This window comes from Natrix helvetica (assembly GCF_964273705.1).
Source record: "Natrix helvetica genome assembly, chromosome: 6".
Taxonomy (NCBI): Eukaryota; Metazoa; Chordata; class Lepidosauria; order Squamata; family Natricidae; genus Natrix; species Natrix helvetica.
In genome coordinates, this window is record NC_138553.1 from 58,900,051 (window position 1) to 58,912,668 (window position 12,618).

Genomic DNA, 12,618 nt, shown 5'->3' on the forward strand with positions numbered 1-12,618 from the left:
TCCAACAAGGATTTCTAACAGCATTCAAGAAATCAAGAAAAAGACACACCAGTGTTTTATTTTATTTATTTTTGAACTTAGTATTAACATTTATGTATTAAAATTCTAGTGGTGTATTTTTGATATTTTTTCCCTTTGATATCTATGGAGATTCTCAGTCATCCAGGTATGGTTGTCCCAAATGTGCTTTATCAGGTGGCAACTAGACTTTCTTTTTTCTTTGAAGACATTTCGCTTCTCATCCAAGAAGCTTCAGCTTTGATTGGATGGCCAGGAATGAAAGAATTTATATTCCATGCAGACAGCTGATCATTTGCATCTGAAATAAAAAAAATTTAAAAATGCAAATGACCAGCTGCCACATGATTGTCATTTGCAAACTTCCCAGCTGGCTTCTAAAAAGCAAAGCCAATAAAGAAATTCTTAAATATATGTTTCTATATATATGCATGGTGGGAAAACAAGTTGCATATGCATGTACACATTTGTTTGTTAAAAATTCTCTCTGTAACCTCTGGAGGGCCTTGTTCTGTTTCTAATAGTACTGTAGAGAATTAAACCTTCCTCAGATAAAAAATAAATAAAGGACATATTGTCCTGAATCTTTCTTCAAAAATTATTGTACATTATTGCATTCTGATTTAGACTGAACCTTTGCTGAATTGTACATAGTTGTTCTGTTACAATAAAGAGCTGTTGCTGCCTAAGCCTCAGTGTGCCTTTCCTTTACCCAATCCAACACTAGCGATGAAGGTGGGATTGGAAGGCATCTAGGCATGCAAAAAGAGCACAACAATCCAGCAAGTAAATCCAGCCTGGAGCTCAGCGCGGCTTCAGGCAGCCATCTTTGAGTGGCTAATTCCAACGCCCTCAGAGACACAAGATGGACATGCACGCCCCACCGACTCCATACAACCCAGTCACCGAGCACTGGGAATCCTACATGCTGAGGTTCGACTGCTTCCTCGAAGCCAACGACCTCATGGGCCTTTCTGAAGGCCGAAAGAAGAACATGTTCCTGAGCTACTGTGGACGGGAAGTGTTCAAGACTGCAAAAGACTTGTCCGAGCCAATGCCACTCCAGTCGGTTGCTTGGTAGGAGTTACAACAGACGCTGAGGACACACTACGCTCCCAGATCGTCTAAACATGTCAGAAGGCACGAATTTAACATTCGCAACCAGAAGGAGGGCGAATCCATCAGTGAATGCGTTGTGGCACTTAGAAAGGCCGCAGTGTACTGTGAGTTTAGAGATCTCAATGAACTGATACCTGACTGCATCATATGCGGTGTAAGAGACATTGGCCTGCAGAAAAGGCTATTAGCTAAATCTAACCTGATGCTTCAAATCACCCTAGATGAAGCAAGGGCCACTGAGTCTGCCGTTAAATCGACGGAAACCCTGCAGCGCCAAATCAGTCCTAAAAGCGCGCAGAAGAGTGTAGGTGTGCATCGCGAGGCTACAGAGCCTGAAGGCTTGGAGAGCGAAGATGACAGCTATCGCATGTGCAGTCACCGCACCAAGCCAGCGTGAAAATTTGAACCGCATTTCCCGCGTTCGCCGGCTGCGGAGGAGACCATCTCAGAACGCATTGCCGCTTCTGCAACACAATCTGCCAATGCTGCGATCGAAAGGGGCACATCGCCAAGGTATGCAGAAGCGATCATCCCAACACAACCTGGATGCCCAGAAGCCGACCTAACCACCAGCAGAGGCCCAACCCAGGGGCACGGCAGTCACCACCACGGCGAACGGAAGGCAACATCAGAGTCACCTATCACACCTCCATAGGCCAAGTCTGCACGAAGCGGCCAAAAAAGCTGATGGTCACAGTCCTCATCAAGGACTCTCCATGCAAAATGGAGATTGACACTGGGTCATCCCTGACCATAATGCCTTGGGCAGTACTCAAGCAGGCTATCCCTAGCCTCAAGAAGCAGCATCTATGAATTCCTGACATCCGCCTTCCCAACTACCAGGGGAACCAAGTCCTCATCGTGGGCCAGGGCACCTTCTGGGTGCAATTCAAGACTTTCTGTGGCCAGCTACCAGTGACAATAGTCAATGGAAACCTGCAGAGCCTCCTGGGGCTTGACTGGTTCGAAGCCCTGGGCCTAGAAGTGACCAGAATCAACGCCATGTGAGATGAAAGCACTGAGGAATTCCTTAAGGAGTTCGAGGATGTCTTTGGCACCAGTCTAGGTAAGTATGTGGGGACTCAAATATCCTTTAACTTGGAGCCCAATGTAGCCCCCATCAGGCTAAAACCCAGGAGAGTACATTTCGCTCTCCACCCTAAAATTGATTTGGAACTGGACAAATTAATAGGCCAGGGAATCCTAGAGCCGGTAGATCACGCATGCTGGGAGACCCCTATAGTGATACCTGTCAAATCTGACGGGTCTCTCCGCATCTGCGTGGACTACAAGTGCACAATAAATAAATCTTTACAACAAAGCGCTTATCCTGTACCCATTGTACAGCATTTACTACATTCATTAGGCCCTGGAAAAGTTTTCGCAAAATTGGACATGGTGCAGGCATACCAACAGTTGCCTGTAGATGGCGCCACAGCAGAGGGCCAAACCATTGTGACGCACAGGGGTGCATTCAAATGCAACCGCCTGCAATTTGGCGTTAGTATTGTCCCTGGACTGTTCCAAAGTGTCATGGAATGGCTTTTGCAGGGGATCCCAGGAGTTGTCCCCTATTTTGATGACATCTTGGTATTGGCTGCAAATAAGGCACAATTATTCAAAAGATTGAGATCTGTTCTGGCCAGAATCAGAGACAAAGGCCTCCGCCTTAAAAAAAGAAAAATGCCAAATTAACGTGCCAAGGGTGGAATTCTTAGGGTACCTCATCGACAGCTCTGGGATTCACCAACAAAAAAATTAAGGCAATCCAGGACCCCCCTACACTTCGCAATCAGACCGAGCTACAGGCGTTCCTCAGGCTCCTTAACTTTTACAGTGTCCTTCTCAAATAGAAAGCCACAGTTGCTGAACCTTTACATCAGCTTCTCGTGAAGAATGCAAAGTGGTCCTGGGGAAAAGCCGATGCATCCGCATTTGCTGCGGTGAAGAGACTGCTGTCAGCGGACACATTTTTGGTCCAATGCAGCCAGACCCTGCCACTTGTTCTAACGTGCGACGCTTCCCTGTTTGGTGTCAGAGCCGTCCTCAGCCATTGCATGCCCAATGGAACTGAGGCGCTCATCGCCTATTACTCACGAACCTTGTCTGCTGCCGAACGGAACTACAGCCAACTGGACCGTGATGCTCTGGCTGCCGTTGCTGGCATTAAAAGGTTCCATGAATACCTCTATGGCCATGATTTCGAACTCATCACAGACCACAGACTACTGTTGATCTCCTCTCCTTCCGTAAGAAACTCAAGACCCACCTGTTCCAGCTAGCCGGCCTGTTCCGGCTAGCCGGCCTAGCCTAATCAGAATCATAAGTACAATCTATTACTGCCCTAATATTGTAAATTTTGGGGTTTTAATTTGGTTTTAGACTGTTTTTAACTTGAAATGAGTTCGGGTATTGCACAGACCGTATGTTTATGTTGGTTGTCTAATGTTTTGTTGTTCTTGCTTTGTTGTTTTATTTGTACTGTCTGTACACCGCCCCGAGTCCCTGCGGGGAGAGGGGGGCAGTATATAAATTTAATAAAACTCAAACTCAAACTCACAAACCTCTACTAGGCTTGCTGGCTGGGGACCGGCCTACTCCTGCTTCTTTGTCGCCGTGAATGACCAGATGGACAATCTTCCTCGCAGCCTACAGTTATCACCTCGTCCATCGACCTGGCTCTACATTGGGGCATGCCAACGCCTTGAGTCAATGCCCACTGCCTGAACTGCTTGCAGTCCCTACCCTCGAGAAGCCAGACCTCCTCATTGACTGCCTAGAGACTGGTCCTGTCTCGTCTAGTGAAGTTGCCCGCCATTCGGCAAAAGACTCCACTCTCAAACAGGTTTTGAACTGGGTATGGAGGGGGTGGCCCAAGAGGCCTGTCGGGTCTGAATTTAAAATGTTTTACTGCAAATGCGATGAGCTGTCTGTAATAAATGGTTGTCTACTGTGGAGGAGCCAGGTCGTTGTTCCACCCAAACTGCGCATTGCAGTATTAGAGGCTTCGCACGTAGGGCATCCTGGAATTGTCAGGATGAAGTCTTTGGCCAGGAGTTACGTGTGGTGGCCTAACATGGACAGGGAGATAGAAGAATGGGTGGCTACCTGCACACTGTGCCAGGAGTCCAGACCAGCTCCCCCAGAGGCGCCCGCTAAGGAGTGGGAGTGGTCTCAAGCACCATGGTCTATGGTGCACATAGATTTTGCTGGCCCAGTTCACGGCCAGACTTTCATGGTAGTTGTGGACGCCTACTCGAAATGGCTAGAAGTAGTCCTCATGACTTCTACCATGGCAGAAGTGGTCATCAAGGCACTATGGAGACTTTTCTCCACTCACGGCCTGCCTGATGTCTTGGTCTCTGACAATGGGCCCCAATTTACGACCATGCAGTTCGAGACCTACTTAGCAGCTCAGGGAATCAGACATGTCCTGGTCGCTCCATTCCATCTGGCCTCCAATGGTCAGGCAGAGAGAATAGTGAGATCTGCAAAAGAGGCCCTATCCAGGATTGGCAAACATGGGTTGATCAATTCCTCCTCATTCAGCACATCACGCCAAGTGCTACCACTGGGAGAAGCCCCTCCGAGCTTCTAATGGGTCGCCAGCTAAGGTACCACTTAGACCGGCTACACCCAAACTACTCTGCTGCATGGCCCACCGATTCGACAAGCAAAATAAGGAATTTTATCATAGGGGATTCAGTTTACGCCCACAACTACACTGGGGAAACTCTGTGGATTCCTGCCACTGTGATAGGCATCACTGGACCTCACTCTTGCCTAGTAAAGATCGATGACGGTCGGAATTGGAGAAGACACATTGACCAACTCCGTGGCCACCTCTCCAACTCCAATCTTAGGCAACCAGAGGTAACTCCTGCAAGAGTTAGCCAAAGCCCTACCCAAAAGGAGCACGAAGTCACTCCTTCCACAAACAACTCAAGCCCAATGGTGCCAGATACTCATCTATTATTGTTGCAGGCTCGCAGCAAGTTCCGAGCAAACCGACTCTAGAAGCTCCAGCCACAGCCTGGGAAAGATTCCAGGAGCTTCCACCAGGCGAAGCTGCAGAGCCAACAGGTCAGTCCGACCTGACCGAAGAACACCCAACAACTGAACTGCACAGGTCTGGGCGAGCCACCAGAAAGCCCGCTTACCTGCGTGACTACATCACAAGTCAGTTGATCCCATCTAAGTGGGGAGGGGTGTTAGATACCAGAATCAGTTACAATGGTTTCCATCAAGGTCCTCTGTTCTGGCGGGAAGAAATTCAACCTGATTGGTCAAAGGTTCTGACAGCTCCCTATAAACGGGCTGCTGTCAGACTGAAGCTTCGCTGGATTGTACATAGTTGTTCTGTTACAATAAAGAGCTGTTGCTGCCTAAGCCTGAGTGTGCCTTTCTTTTACCCAATCCAACATTTTTCCTCTGAATTATGTTTGCATTTTCAATTCTTATGAAATAATACAATATCAGTAAAAATGACTTAAATGAAAAAGTGAATAAATAAATACAAATATATATGTAATCTGCTTAAATTCCTTACTTTACTTTCATGAGGCCTATGAAACAGATAAATGAATACAATTGTTGGAAGAAATGTCCTTCTGGGTTCAGATCCACTTGGGGAAAAAGACCCCGGAAACATGGAGGCTGCTTGGAAAGATGGTTTGTCACTGCATTTATTTGATTTGCCAGCTGTAGCTGCATTCTGAATTATATGGTAGAATGAACTGTTTCTTATCAGCAATGATTTACTGCGCAGGTCATTACATCACATTACCTTCTACAGAGGGCCGATATGCATGCTAAAATTCAAGTTTAGTTACCTAAATGGTCCTTTTCAGGGCCACAAACAATAAAAATGTTAACAAAACACTAGCATCGGCCTTAGTAATTGCAACACCTACTGTATACATCCACTGGGTATGCATCAGTTAATCTGTTTTCAAAGTCATTGTAAGCATGCATTGTAAGCATGCAAGAAAATTCAAAATTCCCATCCAAACAGCACCAAATTGTAAAAAGCTTATGCTTGTCACTTAAAAACCGCCAGTATTTATTTCAATCTAACAATATTTGCATAGCAGTTAGCATAAAATATCATAAAATCAATGGCCTATCCAAAAATGTCATAAACCGTAAACGCTTTAGCGCAGGACTTTTTCACACAGCTGTATTTAGTTAAATTCTATATTTAGATACAAATCTATCAATGTAGTGTGAAGGAGGGAGTTTCCCCCCTTTTAATTAACGAGGTGTGAATTGTCGGCCTTCCAAGAAGCATATCTCCGAATAAGCAGAAAAATAGAACCCGAGAACATATTCTAATGAACAACTTTAATATGAAATAAAATAAAATAAAAAAATACAAATCTTACTATTTAAATCTTACATTTTGGCAGAGCTGTGTTGCCCACCTCCTTCGGCAGGCAAACGGAAGATCAGAAAGAAAATAAAGAATGTGTGACGTACTATGTCATGAGCAGTAAATCATTGTCAGATAAGAAACTGTTCAGTCTGCTGTATAACTCAGAATAGAAGCTCAAGTTGACAAACCAATTAACGTAGTGACACCCCTTCTTTTGTCACTTGGGCTGATATCATCAAATCATCAAATAAGGCACATCTTCTTTCGCAGATACTCGTGTTGAGCTGCTGGAAGTGGTTTGTTGAGCATGTCAGCAATTTGATCATGTGTAGATTGCAATTTAACAAAACCTTGTTTAACTAATTGCTTTGTGTTTTGATAACGAATGTCAATGTGTCTGGACCTAGAACCTGTGAAATGTGACTCAGAAATATAAACCACCGATTCATTATCTTCCATCATGGTGATTGGTCGAATCGGACGTGTCCAGATATCTGTGATCAAAGCATCAAACCATGTTAGAGAATTACATGCATCTGAAACACAAGCATATTCAGCTTCAGTAGATGAACACGAAACAAAACTCTGTTTTCTCACTTGCCAGTAAACAGGACATCCATTCAGGAACATCATGTAACCTGAAGTACTTTTGCTTGATTTCTTATCACTTGCCCAATCAGAATCTGCATAACAACATAATTCTGCATAATCAGTATGTGTTGGTTCTAGCAATAACTTCATGTGTTTTGTGTGCTTCAGGTATTTCAATAACTTCTTAACGCATGTCCAATGAAATTGTGTTGCCTTATCTACGTGTCATGATAAGAGATTAACACTAAGTGCAAGAAGCAGGAGAATTGGATCAATAAACTACAAGATGAAAAAGGCGAGATCTGCTACCAACTAGAGGAAAAGAAAAGGATTACCCAAGAGTTCTATGAACAATTATATAGAGAAAACCGAGACCATACAAAGGAAGGAATATTACAGTACTTGGAAAAGTCAGATCTGCCAAAGGTACGAGAGGAGATTAAGGACATGCTCAAGGAGGACATTAAAACATCAGAGATAATCGAGGCCATACAAAGACAGAATAATAATAAAGCTGCAGGGCCAGATGGGTTGCCAGCGGAAATATATAAAGAATTCCAGGATATGCTTGCTCCAACGTTGTTGGAAGTTTATAACGCTGTGTTGAAAGAGGCGAAGACACTGTTATCATGGATGGAGGCTAATATTGTATTATTACCTAAGGCGGACGCAGACCAGATGTTTATACAAAACTACAGACCAATCTCACTGCTAAATGCAGATTACAAATTTTTTGCTTCAATAATAGCAGAACGGTTGAAAAAATTCCTTACATCATTCATCCATACAGATCAAAATGGATTCCTCCCCAGAAGACAAATTAAAAACAATATGAGAATTATGCTGAATATTCTTGAATATTATGAAGTGCACAATGAAAAACAGGTTGCACTAATCTCTCTCGATGCTCAAAAGGCATTTGACAATGTCAACTGGGAATTTTTGCACCAGCAATTAGAATACATGGATTGTGGGGATAAATTTATAAACACGATTAGAGCAATTTATACAAATCAAAAAGCCAAAGTAATAATCAATGGTGAATTAACACAAAGTATTGTAATCCAGAAAAGTACAAGACAAGGTTGTCCCCTATCCCCCCTGCTGTTTATATTAACCCTAGAAGTATTAGCCAGGAATGTACGTAAAGAGGTACAGATAAAGGGACTAGAAATAAAAAAGGAGCAATTTAAGTTACAGGCCTTCGCGGACAATCTAGTGTGTCAGGCCTGTAGTTATATTCTTTTTAGGATCTTTGGCCTACCACACTTTCTTATAATTTTCTATGCTGTTTCAATAGTGTAGTAGTTGGGAGGGGGGAATAGAAAGGAGTAGGATTGTGGAATGTATTGTTATGGATATTCTTAGAAGCTCAAGGTCGTCTTTTGTCTCCGCACCTCGACACCTGGCCGGAAGAAGATGGGTGTACATGCCAGCGTGGAAGATGATGATTAGAACATGTGATGGATTTGTGGGTGTGGGGATAGATCATGAACTTTCAACTGGGTGAACCCACAGGATGTAAATCAGAGTTGGAATTTTCCATAGAGGTGCTAACATGCCTGTAGAATAAATTGGACTTTTAAAGATGTTTTTGCCTTGGACAATGATTTAATTCTGCATGGTATTTAGAACCCTAACATTATTCCAACTCTCTCCTTTAAAATAATTCACTAGCACCCTCCCCCTCTCAAGGGTCGAGGGGCTGGTGATGGAGGAAGTGATGGGGGGGGGGTTTGCTGCATTCCCAACGCTGACCGGGACAGCGTAAATATCAGCGAAGAAATAATGAGAAGCTTTTGGTGATAAGAAGCTGAGTGCGGAACTTCAAAGGCAATGGAATGCTGCTTCCAGTTTAATTGCATCTGGAGGAATGCAGGAGGAGACACGACAAGACGAAGGAAAATCTCAGACCACACTTCTTCAGCAAAACGTGAGTGCATGCTCCCCCTCCTTCCCCCCAGCTTGGAAGCAAGGCTTGGAAAAAAACAACAACCCTAGAACGGAGGTTTGGGCTCCTTCCAGACGGCAATAAATGAAATGGCTTATTACCCTGCAACTAACTGGGAGAAAGATTCCCTTTCAAAATGGGAATTTCAAAGGAGGCAGGAAGAAGGGATTTTGCCAGCATCTGTCACTTGCAAGCCACCACAAATGGGGCTGCAACCAGTAAATGAAGCAAAACCAGATTGGGCTTTCTTCCCAGGATTTGGATGGAAGAGATGCTACTGGCCACCTCCTTTGCCATCAGCATGGGGAATTGCTCCAAGCCAGCAAAGGGCACCTACTTGGCCCATAACTCCTCCAAGCCAGCAGGAGGGTCCTTGGCACATAAAACCCCCTAGCCAGCTATCATTGGTTGAGCAGCAACCTGTGAAGCAGGCAACCCCGGGAAGGGTCTTAACCCCAGGTCATGGATGGGAGGGATGCCAGTGGGCACCTGCCCTCCCTCAGGAGATGGCACCATGGCAGAAAGCTGGGCAGTGGCCAACTGAGGGATTGACCTCCCCACCGGTTCCAGTCTCCCCTGCAAGGCCCAAAAAGGTTCTTACCAGACCTTCCTACAGAGAAGAAATCTCCATGGAAGAAGGGATTACCAAACAGAGGCCTGCAGTGTGGATGGCGGGAAAATGTGCGCCTGCAAGGCCCCAAGTGGTTCTTACCCCACCTTCCTACAGAGTAGCAATCACCAACATGGAAGAAGGGATTACCAAAGAGAGGCCTGCAGGATGGGAAGCGGGACAAGGTGCATCTGCAGTGCCCCAAAAGGTTCTTACTCCACCTTCCTACAGAGAAGCAATCTCCACCATGGAAGAAGGGTTTACCAAGGGGGCAGCTGCAAGTTGGAGAGCAAGGCAGTGTGATGAAATGGTTCCTAAGTTTAGAGATGTAACTAGGTTCCATTCCTCGTGGGGGCCAATTAAGTGCCACCATTGTTGTCAACTTGGCCACAGAGCGTCAGAGCGCTTGGCTCCAGCCCCAATGCCACAAACGTGCGCACCAACCACCACGGCGGTAAAGAGAGGGTCCCAGATGCCACCACAGAAGAGTCATCTGGGCCAACAACCTCTGGAAGAGGATCCCCAACTTAAGGTGAGGAAGTGTCCTACCAAGGGGGAGGCCTCGGAAGAGGAAAAGGGCAGACAATCTCCGGAGGAGGATCCCCAACTTAAGGTGACAAAGAGTCCAACTAAGGGGGAGGCCTCGGAGGGGGAAAAGCCTAAACGACCTCTGGAAGAGGATCCCAAACTTATGGTGACGAAGAGTCCTACCAAGGGGGAGGCCTCGGAGGAGGGAATTGCCGAAGAACAAATGTGTGTACCAATCGCCATGGTGGTAAAGGGAGGGCCCCAGATGCCAGCACAGAAAAGTCATCTGGGCAAACGACCTCTGGAAGAGGATCCCCAACTTAAGGTGACAAAGAGTCCTACCAAGGGGGAGGCCTCGGAGGAGGGAATTGCCGAAGAATAAACGTGTGTACCAATTGCCACGGTGGTAAAGAGAGGGCCCCAGATGCCACCACAGAAAAGTCATCTGGGCCAACAGCCTCTGGAAGAGGATCCCCAACTTAAGGTGACGAAGTGTCCTACCAAGGGGGAGGCCTCGGAAGAGGAAAAGGGCAAACATTCTCCGGAGGAGGATCCCCAACTGAAGGTGACCAAGAGTCCAACTAAGGGGGAGGCCTCGGAGGGGGAAATGCCCAACCGACCTCTGGAAGAGGATCCCCAACTTCAGGTGATGAAGAGTCCTACCAAGGGGGAGGCCTCGGAGGAGGAAAAAGGCCAGCCGTGGATGATTGAATCCAAGAGCCCAGAACCTACAGCACCTGCAGCAGAGAGCCCTAAACGGCCATGGGAAGAGGTCGCAATGGACTTCATCGTGGAACTCCCAGACAGCAGTGGGCATAAAGTAATTTGGACTGTTATTGATTTGTTTTCTAAGCAGGCACACTTCATTGCTTGCTCAGGATTGCCATCTGCAAACGAATTAGCGAAAATGTTTGTGAAACACATTTATCGCCTGCACGGAGTACCCAAGAGGATCATTTCAGACCCCGGAGTCCAGTTCACAGCCAAGTTCTGGAGAGAGGTCCTGAGATCCATTGGGTCCACACAAGAACTGAGCTCAGAGGTTCATCCCAGCATGAACGGTGCAGCAGAGGGAGCCAATGCGGTGGTGGAACAATACATCAGGTGTTTTGTGGACTATCAGCACGACAACTGGTCGGACTTGCTACCCTTCGCCAAAGCGGCGTACAATGATGCGGTCCACAGCAGCACAGGATTAGCGGGTTTCCAGATTACCAGTGGCATGGAAGTTGTTGCCATGGCTGAGTTGCCTAGAGAACCTCCTTCCTTCATGTCTTTGAGTGAATGGATGGACATGCTAAAGAAAGGATGGGAGAATACGAAGAAGGCTCTAGCAGTTGCGGCAGAGGCCTACCAGAAGCAAGATGATCAACATCGCTCACTCCAAAACCCCTACCGTGTGGGGGACAATGTTTTTGTATCTACCAAATACATAAGATTAGAAATGCTTAGCAAGGAATTGGGTCCAAAATTTCTAGGTCCATTCCCAATAGTGAAGATAGTTAACCCAGTTACAGTTGAACTCAGTCTACCCAGAAGTCTAGGGGAAATTGACCCAGAATTTCATTGTAGCTTGTTGAAACCAGTAATTGGGTCTAACAGAAGAGCATCCACCCAAGCTCAATTTCCTCCTGTAGTGATAGAAGGGGAAACACAATCTGAGGTGGAAAAAATTGTAGATTTCAGGCTGAATAGGGGTCGCTTACAGTACTTAGTGCATTGGAAGGGTTACCCTTGGTCTGAAGCTAATTGGGTGAACAGTGGGAACCTAAAAGTAGAGAAGTTAGTAAAGCAATTCAATGGGAAGTTTCCCGAGAAGTCAAAGGGTTCCCCTGGGTGGAGAAGAGGTGGTTAATTTTGTTATGTTAACTTTTATGTTATTCTCTTTGCAGGAAACGTTTTTCTTTTGAGGAGAGGCTGCCTGTCAGGCCTGTAGTTATAATCTGTTTAGGATCTTTGGCCTGCCACACTTTCTTATAATTTTCTATGCTGTTTCAATAGTGTAGTAGTTGGGAGGGGGGAATAGAAAGGAGTAGGATTGTGGAATGTATTGTTATGGATTTTCTTAGAAGCTCAAGGTCGTCTTTTGTCTCCGCACCTCGACACCTGGCCGGAAGAAGATGGGTGTACATGCCAGCATGGAAGATGATGATTGGAACATGTGATGGATTTGTGGGTGTGGGGACAGATCATGAACGTTCAACTGGGTGAACCCACAGGATGTAAATCAGAGTTGGAATTTTCCATAGAGGTGCTAACATGCCTGTATTTATTTATTATTCATGCTTCTAGACCGCCCCCTCTCCCAAAAGGGACTCGGGACTCGGGACTGTAGAATAAATTGGACTTTTAAAGATGTTTTTGCCTTGGACAATGATTTAATTCTGCATGGTATTTAGAACCCTAACATAGTGTTTGTCAGCGTTC